At 34.8% G+C, this 20406-nt stretch overlaps 1 protein-coding gene across 3 annotated transcripts in view; it reads left to right on the top strand.

Moving 5' to 3' along the window:
- The window catches only part of LOC121408301 (zinc finger homeobox protein 3-like), a 115839-nt gene that overhangs the window by 25856 nt on the left and 69577 nt on the right, over window positions 1–20406 (top strand). For 2 of the 3 annotated variants that reach the window (XM_041599714.1, XM_041599717.1), the window contains one exon: window positions 19244–19328. The gene's annotated coding sequence lies outside the window, so the exon portion shown is untranslated. Of the gene's footprint in view, window positions 1–7303; window positions 8319–19243; window positions 19329–20406 lie in introns of those variants that run through there. The other variant, XM_041599715.1, reaches the window with a different exon arrangement.

Raw genomic sequence — 20406 nt, 5'->3', positions numbered from 1 at the left:
ACTGCCAAGAATTTCTCTTTATTCCAAATAACAGGAGACAGTGCACTCTTGTGTTTGTAAAAATAATGTTGTTGACGTGGAACGTACATGTAGTTGGCCAGTGGGATATGCCTTTGTGTCCCATATCTCACCCTGAACTTGAAATATGACAGACTGAAGTATAAGAATGTTCTCATTTCTCCGGTGGTATGAGATGTGATGATGGATGCACAGTACCCAGAGGGGTCAAGAAGCTTTGGAAGTAACCCACCAGCCTCTACCGGTCTTTCCTCTGAAGCACTGAACCCTGCTAGCTACTAGGCATCTTGTGTTACCACAAGAGCTTCAGGGTTGTATATATAGTGATGGTAGCTTTCACATTGTGATATCATCTCAGTAGAACATGGGTGGTGCTGAGGCAAATGTTATTGAAACATACATTGAGATTAATTTATCATGCTTTGAAGTGATATTTCTACCAGATGAAAAATATGTCTGATTTATCATATTTTTGGTTCATTTTGATCATGGTGATGAAGAATTAAAATTAAAAAAGAAAAAAAATATAAGAAACATTGGTGAAGGTTTGAGAAAAATCCATTGAATATTAGAAAGTTATTTGAATTTCAAGTTCTCGATTCGTGATATCATAACGAGCAGCTGCCTCATATGTTATGTAATATAAAATGCATAAATTTCATTTTTATTGGTTCTTGATGACTTTGTTTTTATTTCCTTTGTAGAAGTGCTTGTGAAATGATTTATGTATTGATATACTGAAGGTACAATAAAAACTATTTTCAATTTTCTGAGAAAATGGCAGTTGATTTTTTTTACCATATGATTTGCAGGAAAGCTGCTCACATATGACATCACAAATCAAATAATTGAAATTCTATAACTATTTATTTCATGGATTTTCCTCAAACCTTCGCAAATATTTTAAAATAATTTTTCTGCTTTTTTACAATAAAACTTTTTGTCAGAGGGAACTTCCCCTTTAAGGATTAAGTACGTTATTGTAAAAATTTGAAAATTGATTTTGTATTTGGAAGATTATTTAATCATATACACAATGCGCAAAATAATTAGTAGTAATTTGTAAACAAAAACGAAATTGAATAATGATCAGTTTGTCATGTAATTTGAGATACCTCCTTTAAGACTAAGTAGGAGATATTTGATTCATGAATGAATTAGTCATTATTTGATTTTCATATGAAATGAGAATTACTTTCTAAATAAATCCCAAGACTGATATATTCTCCATGTCAGGAGCTATTTAAAAAGAACCCCATGAATTTAACAAGTTTTTTTTGAAAGGAGGAAGAAAAAAGTAGTAGGCCTACAAGCTAACTTTATTTTGATAGAGAGAGAGAGGGGATGTGAGTTTGAAATAATGACATATGTCATGAAATTACCTGAGCATTTAGTAAAAGCTTGTGTAGATGCATTGAAGAGAGACATAAGGCAATTACTTTTGTCAAATAAGTAGCTCCCCTAAATCAACAAACAAATGAAAACAAAACAAAGCAAAACAAAACATGAATCATAATTAATAATTAAGAGAAGAAAAATGTTAAAAAACATCCAAAAGCAGATTGATTGATAATGGAAGATAACGCCACATTAAGGAATGTAAATGAGAATAAAGAAGTCTTATATGTGTTGAAGATTCACCACATTGGAACAACGAATGACAAACAGTTTGCTATGATTCATACAGTTATGTCTCATTACGGAATACTGCCTTGGAATTGATTCAAAATTCAGCGTTTCTGCCATCGGAGGAAGACTCGGGCGACGGAATCAATTCTTATTCAATTTCAGAGGCAAAGAGTGACCCGCTGACCCCAATATGAGGAGAAATGAGCGGTTCGGGGTCAAGGGATATATACAGTTTGGGAGGCAGAGACAGGGATGAGACATCAGGGATGTTAAGAAAATTAGTTGGGAGTTTATTATAAGGTGGGAAAAATATTATCTAATGGATTTAACAGTTCGATTGAGGTCTGTGTAAGCAAAGGACCTGCATTATAAGCCTCCTCAGAAATCTGCAAGAGAGACTGTGACTGAAAGGTATGATAATTGATACGTTTCTCTTGTTAAAGATGGTTTTATTTTTGGTAGTGTGTTCATTTTTTTAAGGCACTGTGTATGGCAATCAAGACTTAAAATCAAGCTGTGATTGGATCTTGGGATGACCAAATATGGAATGTTGAAAAGGAGCGCAGCCAAGGAGTGTTGTACCTGATACATTTCTTGCTTTAGCAAAGCTAACAGTCGCATCAGTCATTGCTCAAATTCATTTTATTCAATTGATGGTTGGAAACACTGTGAGGGATGGCTCCCTGCTATGGGAAGAGAAAAGAGGAGATCTTCTCTTTGAAATAATTGTGCTCTGGAAAAAGTCAAAAAGTCTGGGCATAATTGGCCTAGATAGAAACACATCTTCGATTTTTGTCTTTGGCGTATAGTTGAGGTGGTTTTGTCTTTCTTGTTTTTGATTTGTGCTGAGCACTATAGCTTGGTGTTGCCACGCTGGGTTCCCTCATGTATTGCGTGGCTGTGTAAAACTATCCCTTAAATACTCCATACCAAAAAACATTGATTTTCTGCTGAAATTGCAGAAGCCGTGATGTACAAGTTACCAGATTCTGGATCAGAAATTATGAGGAATAGGAGTCATAAAAAGAATTGATTAGAAAGGTCTGGAGTTAACAGTCCCATCTGACATCTACAATGAAATTTTGACAAGTTTAATATGGAAAATATGCGAGTTAGGACAGCTTCAGGATTTAAGTTGAAAATTTGTATATATTTCTCAAGATAGCGTAACCTCGGATATTTAATTTTGAAAGTTATAATCTGATGTGATATTGCATAGACTTGCTGACATGTTCCTTGCTGAGAAAAAATATTGTGCAATTAAAACTGTGGAAGAAAGAAACCACATGCCAATTATCAGACATTTTCTTACTAGAACTCAATCCCTTCTCGCATTCTTTTAGTCTTCCTCATCAAGGGAGCCATTTTGATTTGACCTCATGAGGTCAGATCCAAGGAGAAAAAGCAAACAAGATTATGAAATTGTAGCTGCCTTGTAATTAGCCTGGCCTACCACTCACCGCCTGAGGCTAGCAGGCTAGTTCTTGTTTGGATAAAGGGACAGTTGTATGTAAATTAGGCGCTGCCAATTGGAGGAGCGTTAATTGAACAAGGATTAGACAGTGCAGCTCCCAGTAGAAATAAAAAAAAGGTGTTGGTAACGACTACTTAATGAAGGTACATGTATGTCCCATTAAAGATATGGATGATATAGGATTAAGGAAAGCACTTACAAATATATATGGAAATTGATGAAGGAAAACGGGGCTGATCTCAACATGGTTAAAGGCAATCTTTCAATCTTGATAAAAATGTTCGCTTTTATGTGATTATTGCAGTTTTATCAAGATTACAACAACAAGTTTGTTTTTGAATTCTACGTAAGTTCTGTAGGTGGAAGTGTGTAATATTCATGATATTCAATCAGTAGTTTATAAAGCCAAGCCCCCTCACATGATTTTTTTTAGTGCTTGGATAATTACAAGGCAATTTATTTTCCATAAATGGAGCAAAGAAAGTATCAACTGCAGCAGGTGGGAGAAAAAAAAACAATTGAGGATGGTCCAAGATAGACAGTTCCTAGATTCATTTGAAAAGAAAAATTATGCCAGTAAAATTTTGTGTGTAAGGAATATTAATGTGAGGAGGACCACAGTACCTAATCCCATGGTTTAAACATGGACCAACTATTAGGTCCATGGTTTAAAGATGCCAAGGTTTTCAGAGATTATCTGATACTGTCTGTACCATATATTGACCAGCATCATGAATGCCCTCTCTCTGTTAATATAATTACTTAATTGAAAAGGCCCTTCAGATAATTTTATTATGACTGAGGTATCGTTTATCAGAAAGGTGTTTCAATTAGCAATATTTGAGAAGTTTTTTAATGCAAAAACACACAAAAAATATGCAAATACTTTAAGGACTGGAACTTTTTTTTACTGGAGACATTTGAATTATGAATCTTACCCACATGAATATAAGATTAAGAATTAATCTTTTGCACAATGTGCATTTTATGATACAATTTGAATATGAAGAAGACTCAATACAGCTTCAAACATCACAAAAGCCTGATACACGCTCCCACTGCGATGCAATTCTTAACAAAGCAGTTTGAACTGAATATGAAACTTTCAAGAAGTTCAATAATTTTGTCTGAAGTTCGGCGTAATGCGAGCAATACAAAAATCAGAAATCTGCTATGCTGTAAGCCTTGTTATCGGAGTAAAGTCAGCTTCAAAACTTTGCTGACGATGACATCATTTGATGTGGAGTTTAAATTTCTTTTTTTTCTCTAGGGAATCTCAAAATTTTGATTTAAGTATTCATACTGGTTACTAATCAGAATTTGATCATTAATTTATTTGAGGTTGAAATGCTCATATCAAATTTTATCTAAAATAGGATTGCAACAGATTGTGCAGTGTGCATGCACCGGGCTTTATAAACCATATTGGTAAGCAGGTATTAAAAAGTGACTTCACATTAAGAAGTGCAGTGTTTTTCCTTGAGAAAAAAAAATGTCTTCAAATGAAAACAAAGTATTTTTCAGACTATATCTGATGGAACTTATTCTAAATTTTATACTTTCCTATATACCAGTTTCTAGAGTATATTATACAGCAAGTTATCCTCTTCATAAGGCCTGCAGCCTACAGCAAGCTCCAGCAAAGGGGGAGTATAGGAAGAGGGCCGAATTAAAACGTGAAGTCACGTAGCTGCTACCATATTTTTGAGGGGATTACCGAAAATGCTAATGAGGGTAGCAGGGGTGTTGTATGAGGGGTGTAGGGTTGAAGCTGGTAGATTTAGGGATCATGTAATTGAGGAGGCCATAGGCTCAGTCGTTGCCTCATCTTGTAAGGGTCATGTCTAATTAAACACATTTTAAACAGGCTGTTTTCTTTCATTTTCTCTTTTTTCCCCCTTCCACTTCTATTGTTGACCTTTTTGAGGGGGTGTATCGTGGAGAGATGTGATAGTTGAGCAGATTGGTAGGATAGAGCAGATAAATGTAAGGCCAGGTAAAATAAGATAGTAGTTGATCGTCCGGGTTTTTTGAGAGCGGTGATGAGGGAGGTCCTTGCTATTTGCTATCTTACTATTTTTTTAAGAATACGGAGGCATTTTCTCGGTCCGATTTTTTACATCAGTGATGAGGGAGGTCCTTACTATTTACTATTTTTTTTGCTATTTTTATTCAAATGATTGTCAGGCCATGTCAAGCTCGAATTATGTGATCGATGTATGCTCAATAGTAATCATAAATGATTAGAAATATATATATACATATTATTATATATGTATAAATATCTACGATTGATTGGAAATCTATGGAAAATAAAATCTATTGATGAATTATTACTGATGTATACTGGTACTGTATTGTTGTCAAACAGAATGTTCATGTCAAGTGAATAATTTACACATTTTAATTTATGTAAGGGTAAAAAAAATGCATGGGGGTCTTTTTTATTGTCATGGAGTCTTGTTCAATTTTCCAGAGCCAATCTCATTTGTAGCTCTGGGTATGGTTTCGCATCGCAGTTTTCGGGTGCTTGTTCGTTTACATAATGTTGAATACTACTGCTCAATTTTTATTTATTTTTAAAATTGATATTGAATATTAAATCCCTCATTGAATATTCGATGCATTGCCTCCTGACATTAGAAAACTCGCCAGAAAATTCAATGCATTTCACAAATTCACATGTCACGCCAGCACAGTCAATCACATCATCCAAGCACACATGCAGTTCTCCCAACAGAGTCACAAGCACACAATCACCGTAACACACATCTAAGTACAGGCGCTATCACTCACCAAAAAAACCCCGCTGAAATACAAATTACGTCATTAGAATTGATTTATCTGCGCCATATTTCAAGAGCATGCGACGGATTAGTTCAGATTCAGTAAGCGGGGTCCCCGAAAATGCACTAAAAATGAAGAAATCCGCGATCTTTTCCGAGTTTGCAAACTTTATTTCCTCGCCAATTTATGATGGTATCTTCAAAATCCAATAAAAAAACAAATCAGAATTTTTTTCTTTCTTGCAATTACGGCGATATCGGACTTTGCAATTGTTTTTGAAGTTGCGAGAGAGATTCCAGAGTAATCTTGTTAATTCTTTCGTTATTCAGCAGCCATAAAAATAGTTAATAACAAGAAAATTGATGCTGCAATTAAAAGGGAAGATGGCGAGGACGAGAAACAACACAATTTTTTTTTTTTTTTTTTTTTTTTTTTAGAAAATAGTAAATAGCAAAAATTTTCATGCGGCGGCCAAAAGTGATGCGCGCGAGGACGATCAACTACTTTCTTATTTTACTTGGCCTAAAACTTGATCACAAAATGGTTAGTCCATGGATATCAAGTACAGCTGATCAGAAGAACATAGTTTGGGAGGGTAGATTGGAGTTTAAAGCCTGTATCATGGATCGTGTGTAGAATAAGCATGGAGGTACTAACATGCAAGTGAGTCCCTTTGATGCTAACTAGAGACTGTCTTTGCCAATGTCTTGAGTAACAGAAGGACTGGAATCTGTTTGTCACTTGGGGAAAGAACTCAAAGAAGGCTATACCAAATGCCAAAGTGGAAAGTCATGTATTTTCTTGTTATTGTAATGTAAATTGGTTACAAAAGCATATTGGTTTGCAAGTAATAAGATGAGAATTGAGTGCGAGTCGGGGGGGGGGGGGGACTCGGATGAAGTATGACAATTAACATTTACAATTTTATGCAACATTACAGCAATTAGTACTACTGTATTTACTGCTGCTACTCCCACTATGATTACTTAATATTCTTTGGTAAATAACGAAGGAAGAAGTATGCTACTCTATGTAGCACAAGACACTCAATTTATCCCACTGGATGATGCAGACATGCATGCAGTTGATACAGAGAGCAAAGCAGATGCAAAAACAGCATGTTTACCAAAACAAACAAAGGAAAAAGCAAAGACTTAGTTAGACATAGATATAGCTTTAAATATCTGAAGTTCCTGTTAGATGGGAAAATATGTCTAAAAAGAGTCCTTAAATGTGAAAAGAAGTTGCACTGAAAAAAACAAACAATGTCAGTGAATTATCTTTTAGAGTAAGAAATGTCCATTGTAAGATGGATGATTCACAATCAGATTTGATTTTCTACAAGTGAATAGGGAAAAAAAATGATGCAGATAGTACAGTTTCAGTTTTGATATAACATCCAAATCCATACAAGAAAAACATTCATTAATGATTGATTAATGATATGGATGAAAAGTTGAAGTAAAGTTAAGGCTCATGTGTCCAGAGAACAAATCTAAGTGCAATGCCATCCATGCGCTCCATAGAGATCACGAGAGAAACCAGTACTGGAGGAGAGAAGTTTTCTTGCCTAAACTAATGCTAATTGGTTCCCCTGAAAGTGGCTATCTCAACCTGTCCCTATCTACTAAGAAGGGGGAGAGAGAAAAAAAAGCTAAGATTGAGGCTGAAGTCATACTGCAACTGTCCAATCACGTCTAGAATGAGTGCAAATATGAGAGACTGGCTGCATAAATTAGACGCCCTTGACCTCGTTTCATTTTGCTTTAGTCTTGGCCACTACCATTTCTGCACATACCAGGAGTCTCTGTAATTATAAGCTCGCCAGTTTTTGTCGCTGATTGGGTGAGCTATAGGACACAACAATCCGCAGGGGGGAATAGGCCGACTTGCCGAGTGTCTGTGTATATACATACATACATACATGCCAGTGCAATTATGACCTAGCCAATTGGGGAACTCAATTTCTGTGTGGATTGGTTCTTTATCTCTGTACGGGAGAAGTCCTACTGTTTTTCCTCTCTTTCTCTGCCGCTCTCCTTTGTCAATTCTCGGCTCGCTTCGTATTTCCCATCAACTTTTTTAGAGCCGCTCAAGTTTGTAGCGTGTGTATGGCCGAAGCCCTGCCTAAGGAGTAGGCAGAGAGTGAAGCGATTGCGTGCTGCTAGCCATCTGATAGCAGTCGACATTACATACAGTGGAGATAACAACTTTCTGGACTTTTTCGCTTTCAATCCTCAAATGGACTTAACAAAACCATTGGAATACCTACCTTTACATTGTGGTGATGTATCCAAACTAATCACACCGGTTCAAGGAAAATTTACCTGGAAAAAAAGTTTTGAAATAGCGGAGGTTCGTCGGCGGTACAAGTCTGTTGTTGGATAATGATTGGTTTACCCTTATGCAGGTGAGTTAGAAAGTTAGACTTGAACCCCATACTGAAAGGTAGTTGCTGGTTGAAAAGAAATGTGAGATCCACCGTGTATAGACCAACCGCAGATTTCTATAGCCTCGGTCTCTCTCTCTCCCGTCTTTTTTTTGCCCTCTTTGGTTGTCTCCCCTTGAGTAGTTCTCTCTCTCTCCGACTTCCCCCGTCTCGGGTGATCCGATCGGTGTGCTGTGCGTAGAGGCATAGTCTTATTCAGGTCTGTAAGGTTACATACCACTGGTTTGTCACCGTGCTTGTTGGATTTGTCAACAGAGCTGCTCTGCTCGGTGACATGTGCCTAGCCTTTGAACGTTGCTCCCTCACCTTCTCTCACTTCTTCATCTCCTTCTCTTTCTGAGAATCTTCCATCTACTTTGAGAGAGGATAGCTTGTTCTACATTTGAATGTATACTCCTTTACCCATTCGTTGTCCTCTCTTAAATCTTTCTCCTACATTCAGAGGATAGAATGATCAGCCTTTGAACACTATTCCTTCTTCCCTCGCTCCTCTCCCTTTCTTTCTAAAAATCTTCACTTCTGGAAGATAAAATGACTTGCTTTTGAACATTGCTCATTTATCTTCACTCATTCATTGTCTTTTCTTTTTGTGAATCTTCCTTCTACTTCTCGAGGATAGAATGATCTGCCTTTGAGCATTGCTCCTTCACTTTCACTCCCTAAATGCCCTGTCTTTCTATAAATCTTCTAATTCTGAAGGATAGAATGATCTGCATTTGAACATTGGTCCTTCTCTTTCTTTCTCTCAATGTCCTGTCTTTCTATTAATCTTTCTTCTAATTCTGAAGGATAGAATGATCTGCATTTGAACATTGCTACTTCTCTTTCACTCTCTCAATGTCCTGTCTTTCTATTAATCTTTCTTCTAATTCTGAAGGATAGAACGATCTGCATTTGAACATGGCTCCTTTACCTTCACTCTCTCATCTTCCTTTTTAAGAATCTGCCAATAAATCAAGAGACATCGAGAGATGTGCATATACAGATTATGTTTGTTTTTTTTTTACAACCTATTCAATTTTCTTTCTGATTTATTTTAGATTGCCATATATTATGGTTAAGCTATGTCATTTTTTTTTAGATTTCTGCTTTCAAATCATTCAGGTTTCATTCTTTTCCGAAGGCATTTGCTTTCAACATTTCCTATTTAATCCATCCTTATAATCATAATCAACTTAAAAACAACATCTCTTTCATTTTCTTAAAATATATATTTTTTCTTGATACATTTTACATTATAAAGTCTAATAATTTCTCAATGAAGATAAGATTTTCAGCCTGCTGTAAGATTTTAAAAACAAAAGGTATGATCACTGTATCAATTCTTTGTGCAAGCCAATATAAGAATTTTTAAAATAAATATTCGATATTAAATGTTTTTTTTTTGTATGGGTAGGATGTAATTGTTTGTGGTGGCTATGGCTATTTTACTTGTTTGCCGAAAAAGCATAAGCAACCAGAGGACTGGTGGATTAAGGACCTCTCCGAGGGACATGGTGATAAGAATATTGCCTTACCATAGGACAATAGTGCACCAAGGTTCCTAACCTAAGTTGCCTGGGCCTATCAACTGATTCTGTTACGTAAAATAATAAATATTTTTTATTTCTCATTTTTTATCAGTTCAGAAGGGTAAATGTGCATCTGTGTTGTCAAGAAAATTGTGTGAAATATCAACAGACAATGTCTTCTTTGTTAACCCAAATAGAGTGTGCGTGGTCAATGAGGATAATGTATTACTCTGTTATACAGGACTGATTTCTATGAAATTCTTGGAAGATAATAATTAGTGATTTCATGATGATGACTTTATTTAGGCTATGCTAGTTTGAGGTTTAATATTAATTACAGATGATAGAATACTGTTGATTGGATCATTTGGGGTTTGAGTTCTTTGTATTAGAAGAACAAGTCAAAACCACAGAAATATATTCTTGGAAATCAGAAAACTGAAAGTGGTGTGTGGAGCTGTGATTAAGGAAGGGAGGTTTTGATAGTTAAACTTTGATCTTCAGAAGGATGTTTAGATTAGGGATTGCTTTCAAATTTACCTATGAATACATATTATTGTAATGAGTCAACTTTGGGTGCCTTGAATCAAAATATTACTTGGGATGTAACTGCTAACAAGAATCGCAAATCAAAATGTATACATAAAATGTGCGTAATTTGGGAATGCAGTTAAATCGCTATGTTTTCTCTTTTAAAGATTACTCACCATGTATCGCACAATCAGCGAGTTTGACTGCAGAAATAAAATCAACCTTGAGTGTACGCAATATATGTCCAAACTGGAAGATGGCCTATTGTATAATCACGAGACTTAATCACCACTGCACTCGATCTTACCTTTTTATCACTCTTTGCTGAACCATCTTTCAAAATGCATATTTTTCAGAATTTTATGTTCACGTTTCTATAAACATTTGTCTTTGCATGTTGATTAAAGGCACTGGAGGTTTGAAGTACATACATGTACGTCTTTGAAAATGATGATTCTAGGGCAAAATAAGATTTTATCATTGTTAGGGTATGAAATAAGTTATACGAGGGGGACATAACCCATGTCTCCCTGAGAAATAGAAAATGATATTGCACTTGGTGGATTGTCATGATGGATATATTTAATATTTCATTGAAAGTGTATTTCTTCACTCATGCAAGTTCTTTTAATGGCATAACTTGAAAACAAGAGATTAAATACAAACTCATTCTGATCCTTTTTTTCTGAGACATTTCTACAAACCACTTCAAAGAAGTCTTCATTAAATCATCTTATGAAATGGTGTAAACAAAAATGTTTGAAGGAATGTTAGTCAATGGGAGTAATGAAAAAATCCTAAATCGAATCCCATTTCTGTAATTTTGTAATGTTCCCATTAGTGTTTTCCTTGTTTTTCCCCATTCTTTGATTATATTCTAATTCATTCTCTCTTTTTGAATATATATAAGCCGCAATAATATTTTGACCATTTTTAGAAGAAATATAGTCTAGATCTTCTATTTTCTTTTTTCCCCCACATTGATTTCCTCAATCAATTTCCTTCTTACCATTGCTGTACTGTATCGCTTTTGCAGATTTGCTTGACTAAGGTTACAAGCTGGGTGACAACTTTCTTATTATTTTTTGCAATACTGCTATCAATTGTGAAAGTTAACGTAAAGCAAAATTAGTGGTAAATTCTATCAGCATATCATGTTCTATAATCATTTCTATTTACGATTTTTTTTCTTATCCATGTTATGTTCATCTCATGGTAAATACCCATTTTGCAACTAAGGGCGTAAAAGGTTATATTCCGTAAGTTTGATAAAGTACTTATTAGTTCTGTTATTGAAACTTGCAGTTTCCAATCCAACGATAGCCTTGAGAATCTTGACTTTGTCTTGCAAATGTTAGGCTTCCTGTAAAATAAGCAATCACAATTCTAGTTCTGACTCACTCCGAATTCATTTTCAAGACCAGGAAAACAATGATAATTACTGGCAAGGCAAGTAATCATAAGCGCCCCATTAGCGCTACGGATGACGGAAGCCAACTTTCTTCCTAGCCTTGTTATTGCTGGTGTTTTTTACCTATGATGTAGCCAAGAAGGCGCGCTCTTTTCTTTAATAGTTCCTTTTGTTTTAAGTCCACATTCATCATTTCCTATCGACAGTGTATTAACCTCAATTTATGTTTGTGTTGAAAGAATCCTACCCGATCGTCATATGTTAGTAATCATTTATATTACTCCTTGAAATTCACTTTCATAACAATGTTTTTAATATCATTGCCAAAGTAAGCAGAGTGTTTGAAACCTCGAAAACAAAACATTAATTAAATGAACTTCAACTGGTTCTGTAATGTTGTTTTTTTTGCACGTGGAAGATATTTGTTCTGTCATAATATACGATCCAAGTCAATTACTTTAATTAAAATTTGGATAATTGTAATTAATGTATGTTTGTAATTTGAAGTTGATGCAGAAATGACTTAATTTTTATGAAAGCTGTAATTTTTTTAAATTTTACACCAAATAAAAAAAACCTTAATTTATATATTCAAATTATTTTTTATGATTTTATGAGTAGCAAATCCGTTGCCGTTATTCTTTAATTTCAAGTCCCTTTACTCTTTATGCATGTACTTTGCTTGTTTTACGTAGGTCTTTGTTCATTCTTGGATGTTGAAAAAATAATACAAAAATGAAATGAGATTAAAAAACATTTGAAATATCATGATTGAAATAAAGTTGGTCCGCTTGGCTATTAGTTACTTTCATGTTGTCCAAGTTATATTGATTGTCAGTACATCACCTGAACTTTAAAACAAAAAGCTGTTTGAAATGGGCTTTCCAATTCTTAATTAACTCCGAATGAATTTCTTCAAGAAGAAATATCGAGTCTTTAATGAGGGTATTGACTAATCATTTGAGATGGTGTCTACCAAATTATATCCCTCTGTCTGTCAATTAGGCTTTGTGATTGATGTTATATAGAACTCCAATGAAGCCATTCAACTGTCCAGAATTCAACAAAATATTTATATCATGGAACCAGTCATCTCCATGCAGATAGGATGGCAGGGTGGCTGTTCACACCTTAAAAACTAATCTGATTATAATCTTCATTTCTTGATATATTTGATAATCAAAAATTAATATTCTAGAGAAATTTCTTTGCTTTGTTTTGGTTTTTATTGGTCTAGGGGCAGTTTTAGAGTATGTAGCACCTTGACGAGCTTATAGATGATGAGTTTCTAGATGAAGCACTTCACATCTTCATCATAATTATGGTGATTGATTATCATATATGAACGGGGTATGGTAAGAGAGTCATCTTGTTGAGAGATAATCACCACCGGAGCTAAATACCACGCATACCACTCGCATCAAATCAAGTTTATTACATACATCTCAACATGCCCCACAACATACCAAACAACTCAAGATGTTTCAATCATTGTATGATACCTACAGTACCCTCTTCCCATACCGTCCCAAATGCCAAAGCCAGGAAGCGTTTCATGGAACAAATAGCCTGTGATTTTCACTGACATTTGTTATAAGCTACTGAAATTCTTGCATCTGATTGGCGCAGAGCAAGTTTGTGAGTGAAAATCACTGAGAAGATGCTTTGTGAAACATTAGTACATTGAAGTACACTCCAAGGGACCTGGTAATCACGATTTATTATTAATTAATCAGTATTTTATTATTATTTAATTAATTTTCCATCGGGAGGGGCATTCAATTTTATTAAACTCGTGATTTCTTTTAGAAATATTAATTAGGTTAATCAATCTTATTCTCCACATGCCTACATGTTATAAAAACTAATGAGTAATGTATTAATTATTAATGAGTTGTAGGGACACCCAAGTATATTGATTATTGGTGTTTAGTGTATTGATTTTAGCATTTTATTGTTAATAATAACCATTAGTTGCCAAGGGGGGGGGGGCGCTCAAATATATTCTATAGGCCTATGCATATGCAACAAACGGGTTTTCCAAACCTGTGAACACTTCAGCACTTTGTATACCCACTAAAACATTTCCCCAATCCAGGAGAAAAAAACCCCTAAAGATATCACAGCAAAAGTTTAAAAAGACATGATTTCAGCAGGAACCCTCTGCTCTAGATGTTTGAGAGGGTGCATTTCTACTGCTTGCCTTTGGTGCTGTTTTTCCTACATACACCACTGGCTACGCATTTTTCAACTTGACATGGTATCTGGAGAGGAGAGTTAGGTCATTTGACATTAGAAATAAAAAAACTTAAAATTCTCTAGATTTTGAAATATTTTGTGTACATCTCTCTGTTGTTGTATAGGTTGGCGGTGCATAGTTTGTGCCCAGGGCAGTCCGGATGTAAAGCCTTTAGTAAAGCTGCTTTATTTCTAGTTGACAAGGGGGAGATGACAGAGAATGTCTGGATCAACGCTCTGACATCATTGTATGCCCTTGAAATTCATAATATCATCGCGATAGAGAGCCTATGGATACCTTCAGGCTTTGCGTACACTTTGAAAAATTTCCATTTGATTTGAATTCTCATCAAGGGACTTATAAACTTTGTATGTGTCTGTTCTTTGGTATCCCGATAGGTGCCTTCGTGTTCAGTCCCCAAAATACCTGATGATTCAGTTTGTGTGTTCACACCGACCTGGATCTGATAGAGTTCATGTAGTTACGAGCCAGTGACAAGAATCTTGCATTCCTACAAAAAAAGGGCTTCTTTTCAATTTCTTGTGTTTTACTTTCAAACTGCAAATATCTCTGATGCCTTGGAGAAATTCCTTCAAAAATATTTGTATGTTTGAAGGTATTGAAAGGGATGGTCCGGGCTGAAAGTATTTATAGCTTTCGTCATGAATATTCTTTAGGTGGGCTGATGATGTCACATCCCCACTTGTTCTTTTGTATTTTATTATATGAAGTTAGGTTTTTTCAAATTTTTCCTCCAAGAAATAGAAAAATTGGATTGACAACTGATTTAGTGCATTAGATATTTATTGCTGCAACTTATTTCATAATAAGGGGGACATATTTTTCACCAAAGTATGAAATAATGAAAAACTTACGATTTTATGTAATAACATAAGAAAACAGTAAGTGGGGATGTGACATCATCAGCCTACCTAAAGAATATTCAATATTGCTTAACTTACACGTCAATAACTTTATTATTTGTTATCTGATTTTGATGAAATTTTGGGCATTTGCTCAGTGAATTCTACTTTATGTATTAAGATATAAATATTTTCAGCCCGGACCATCACTTTAATCTTGGGGAAATTGCTTTCACACCAGCGAAATATTTGGTTTTTTCTGATATCTAGTGGGTATAAAAACACCTGCTATCAAGGAATATAAGCACAATTGTTCCCTGACTATAAATTTTTTGTATCAAATAGTTGAATAAATAGATAAAAATTTGTTGAATAAGTTTGAAGTGATGTGGCCTCTCCTTTTAAAATGTAATCAAGATTTCTCTGCTCTGGATCTTAGTTTGGTCTTTTCACGAGTTCTTATGAATTATCTCACTTGTTTTTTGGTGCTAATTTGTAAGTTTTATGAGAACAGTTAAGAATGGTTGTTGTGTTAAGGATAAGGGAGGGTTTGTAAAGTGAAAGTAAAGATGATCTGATCTCATAAGATCCTGTCTTCTAAATCAGATAAGATGAAAAGAAACCGATTGATATCTTTCACAAATAGATAACATAGCAACAAGACCACCTTTGATATCATGTTCATAAGTAGTAATATTGAGAAGAAAAAAAAACTTGGAGAAGATGATATTATTTTAGGATTGGTTTTAGAGAATGGGTCAAATGAAGTTCAACAAATCCGCATTTAAGAAGAAAGGAAAAAAAATGAGAGATTTGAGCTCATCAAAAGTCAATATCCAAGCAGTAGTTTGTGCAGAAATCCCTCGTATATACCTTTCCAGAAATTGCCTGCTTAATTTGACGACTCGCTTTTTTCTATTTATCGAGAATTTGCCTTTGATTAACCGTGGAGGGTTGAGAAGATAGTAAGTATTTGTGGTCAATATTGTTAATCCCCTTTTCCCCATTTTACCCTCACTCTGTTGTATTTACGTCACCGTAAGATTTCGCACAATTTTTTTTTGTCAACGTGCAGATTGGATCGGATTTCATGAATATAAAATGAATTTAAGATTAATGGGTGTTTGTTGAAGTGCGCCTTGATTTTTATTCACAGACCAGAAGAAAATATGTTAAAACTTTATGATTCGCCTTGTAGCATTGTGTTGTTGACACTGTAGAATACATTTGTTTGTTATGTCAGAGAGTAAGCTCCAACTATGAGAAGAAACTATTTTCTTTTCTTTATATATTGTTATTGCATACACCATGTAAGAGAAACTCTGCAACAACCCTGTGGCATCCTACATTATGCTCTTCACCGATGGAAAAAAAAATCATGCAAAATTGCTCGCTTGCAGAAACACAATTAGTAAGATGATAACTTTTAAAAACAGCGTAATTTAGCAGTTCGTTTGGCAGGCAGGGTTTCTGCTGGCTTTCCCGGAATATGCAAGCGCAATCCATATAAATGCCTGTGCTTCGCTAAAACACTGTTGAAAATTTGATCCATCTAACCTATCAAATTCTGACATTTGCATATCTTATCAATTTCCCAGGGTTGCGGTTTATTGACAAGTGTAAATTAATTCCAGAAAGACAAATGTTTTATTCAGCTTTGAACAGAGGAAAGAAGCTTGCATTAATCTTTCACAACCAATTTTTTTTCCTGTTTTGTTGTTCTAGTTCATTATACTTGCAAATGAATAACGCTCTCTCATCTTATTCTCCATTAGTTAGATAATTTGCATTTTTCTCATCTCCATTAGCGTGCTGTAAAGTGCTTTTATGTATTATCTTGTTTCCTCTCATTTCCTTCCTTTGTTTTTTGCTTGAGTGAAAAGCAATTCATCAAACAAATTATGAATATTAATGAGAAAACAATTCCAGGCCGGCCGTACATGTTGCGATGTGCGGTAATGGGCAGACCTGGCTTATCTCCACTCTAAATTCATTTTCCTTAGTAATAGCCTGCTTGTTGTTCCATTCCAATGTTTATATTATCAGTTGTGATTATCATCGACACTTTATACAGGAAAGCCTCATGAAAAAAGATGAGCTTTTGAGAAGGAATGCCATCAATTAATACAATGTCAACGGCAACACGACGACGCTTGTCACAATAGTTGACCAGGCTTGTTCAAATGATTGTGATAACAAGTTTTTCTTTATTTGATTGTCTCGTGTGCCTGCTGAGGGTCTCCCATCACCGTACCCCTGTGATGGCGTGAACTTGTAGCCTTGGCTTTCTTGTGAGTATTCATCTCTGATTTGGACTTGAGATTACAGTCCAGGTCCTGGGCCAAATTAAGGATGGGCCTGATCAAATGCAAGCTAGGGCCGAGACCAAAGAATGGACCAGATTCGTTGGGGAGATTAACGTGATCTTATTTTGGTATGATTTTTGAGAACAGGAACTTTCTTAGAATCGTTTCAGGACATGGCGTTTTAAAATGATAGTATGATGTTCCAATATTGAACCCTTGTACGTATTGTGCGAGCATTCTACTCCATATTCTCAATGAATATATGACATAATATCGGCATTTAAGTAAGAAGCAGTGTAACTTAAAAAAAATATTTTGTATATTCAGGGATTAGGAAGGAGGAGGAGGGGGAAAGGTCTGCATTATGGATGATCATTGATCTCTGTTGCAGTCTCTGTATTAGAAGTCGAGACTTGTCTCTGTATTGGGTGTAGACGAGAGGTCACCAATCTCTAATCACTGATTTTCATCTCTGATAAAACAAGTCCACTTAATGTCTTACATAATTCATAAATTCTTTCTACACCGTTCCATTTGTCTGTCTGTCTGCTACCCTGTCATAAAACAATGCTTGTATTGCAAGTCAGCACAACAATGAAAATATGTGATTAAATTTTTAATCAGAGTGAGAGTTAGGCAGATGTGGAGGTAGGCAAATTTTATTCAAAAGTATGGAAATATGTCGTGAAACATGATCGGAAATCGGAATATAAAGGGAATCGTGATTTGGTCAATTTTGTGATTGGAATAGTCACCGTTCGTATTCGTTTGAATTCGTGTAAACTTGAGCCAAAGCGAAAAAAAGTGTGATGCTCTTTTTTAATGAGCCCTGTGTCTGAGAATGTCTTGACGGTGTCCCACTAACCTTTGTTGAGCCGGAAGTGATGTAAACCCTCTTCACACCTCTCACGTCTTGTAAAGATTAATTCATTGTAGATAGCAAGACAGGTGACCATATCCTCCTGCTGTGTAAGGTTGATATGCACTCCAGATGCATATCGCTTTATCTTTTGAAATAAGGCACTATAGAAATATTGGTATTTGTATTATTATTTAGTATTTATCATGGATTGTTTGACAAACAGTCAGACATATCAAATATATGGGATGAATAATTTTGTGGGCACTCTCAATAAGGGGGTAGAAAGAGGGATGTGTTAAGTGTGAGAGAGAGAATGGGGAAGTAAGGAGGGGAAGATATTGAATTATGAAAAAGATCCTAGTATGAGTTGTGATTTTGGGAATAAAAACAGGAAAAGCAATGGAAAGACTAAGACAGAAAATGAGGAGGGGAGAGAGAGACAGAGAGAGGAGACACACAGATAGAGAGAAAGGAAAGAGAGAGAAAGAATTGGAAGATGGCTCTCTACGTGAATGTAGTAAAATAGAAATTACATTTTGTTTATTAATTACCTTGCAGAGCTGTGAATTTTAAAGCAAGTTTAACAAACCAAGAACAGAACTATGAATGTGTTGACATTGAATGTGGTTCCTGTCTCTAGATTATACTGGTATGGTGGAAAATTGTTATTTATCATCCAGTCCAAGGCCGGTGGTTAACTTGGAGAGATATATCTCAAGAGAATATGAATATTTCTCTATACTTTGGCCATCACATAATAGGATTAGCAGCATTCATATTAAGCAGCCATTTTTGCTCTCTTTATAGAATGCATGCTCATCAGAAAAAAAGATATGATTGATATCAGTTATGGCTCTGTGCTGAAGGAGGCATCCAGCATTCTTCTCTCGTATTAAGGTTTACATCAAATATTGATATTTCTGCTTATGCTTTCCTAATACATTTTGCATGTTAAATATCCTTCTAGTGTTTCAGCATTGTATCCAAGTCCATATATGCTTTCACTTGTTTACTAGTGACCCACTGAATGGGGGGATTACATTTGGATGAATGTAAGTCTTAAATTTAAGAAGTAGTTATCATTGGGCATTTAAGATGAGCTTTGAAGTTGATAATTCTTTGAGTATTATCATTGCATTTCTTTTATTTATTTCTTCATTTAGATTGGACCAATAAATAGCAGGTTGTGGCTGATCAAGAAACAAGAACCCTGACTTCACCTTTAGCTCCTGAGAATCTTCATTACAGGTAAATAGATCACTTGAATTAGTATTATACTTGAAACATGAATCGAAAATCTTACAGATCAGTAGGGATTGTGAAGTTAGTTACTGATGAATAAACACTATTTTCAATCTAGATTGAAAAGTTAAATTTTGATATATATATATTTTTTAAATTTGGATTTACCCCCAACAGTATTAAATATATTCTTCTGTCATGTTATTTTTTTATTTTGATAGATAGTTTTGTCTACTTGAAACATCTGAGGCTTGTAACACAAAACTGAGCATTTAATCATAGAACAATTTTTTTAATGATTGATTGCATGAACCTCAGCGTACAATCAGTTATGAAAAGCAGTTTTATGATTACTAGTATTTGCAAAGCTTTGTGTTATTGAACCCTAGCATTCACTTATTCTAACAAAGCTAACAGGATTTTTTTTTTGTTCATCACAATTTACAATTTAATATTTCATTTCTAATTAAATATTTTATTCCTGAAATGTTATTGAAGCCTCTTTCATCAAACTCTTTAAACATGATTAAAATAATATTTGTAGAAAAGATCGATTTTATTCTTATAGGTAAAAACAATTGCCATTTTGACTCTATGATCTGTTTTATCTTACAAAAAAGGAAATTGCTTTACTTTGCTGAAAAAATATATATGTAATCCAATCCCCCTTTCCAATTTTCCATAAAATAAGATACATACAAAATGAAAACCATATTAGGATTGTTGAGATGTGAATGCTATTCCTCATTCTTATGCAGACAATATAGACATACTTGCTTTTATCATCTGTGACAAAAGGAATGAAAAGATCAATGCCTTTGTATACAATATTGTTGTAAAAATGAGTAAGAAATAGATGCCTTTTGATTTTAAGCAATCAATACAATATTGTGATTTGGTGATTTCTACTGTGCTGTGATTTGGAAAATTATCTGCCTAAATTAGAATATATACATTTTCTCACTAAACCTCAAGTATAATGCTCACATAATTTTCGTGCATGTAATGATGTATTGCTTTGTATGTAGTAATTTACCAGTTGATAGAGTTGCCATGTTTTAAGTAGATTTTCTAGCGAGATTTA

The sequence above is a fragment of the Lytechinus variegatus genome, chromosome 2 (genome assembly GCF_018143015.1).
Source record: "Lytechinus variegatus isolate NC3 chromosome 2, Lvar_3.0, whole genome shotgun sequence".
NCBI lineage: Eukaryota > Metazoa > Echinodermata > Echinoidea > Temnopleuroida > Toxopneustidae > Lytechinus > Lytechinus variegatus.
This window is presented reverse-complemented; position numbering and strand designations above follow the sequence as displayed.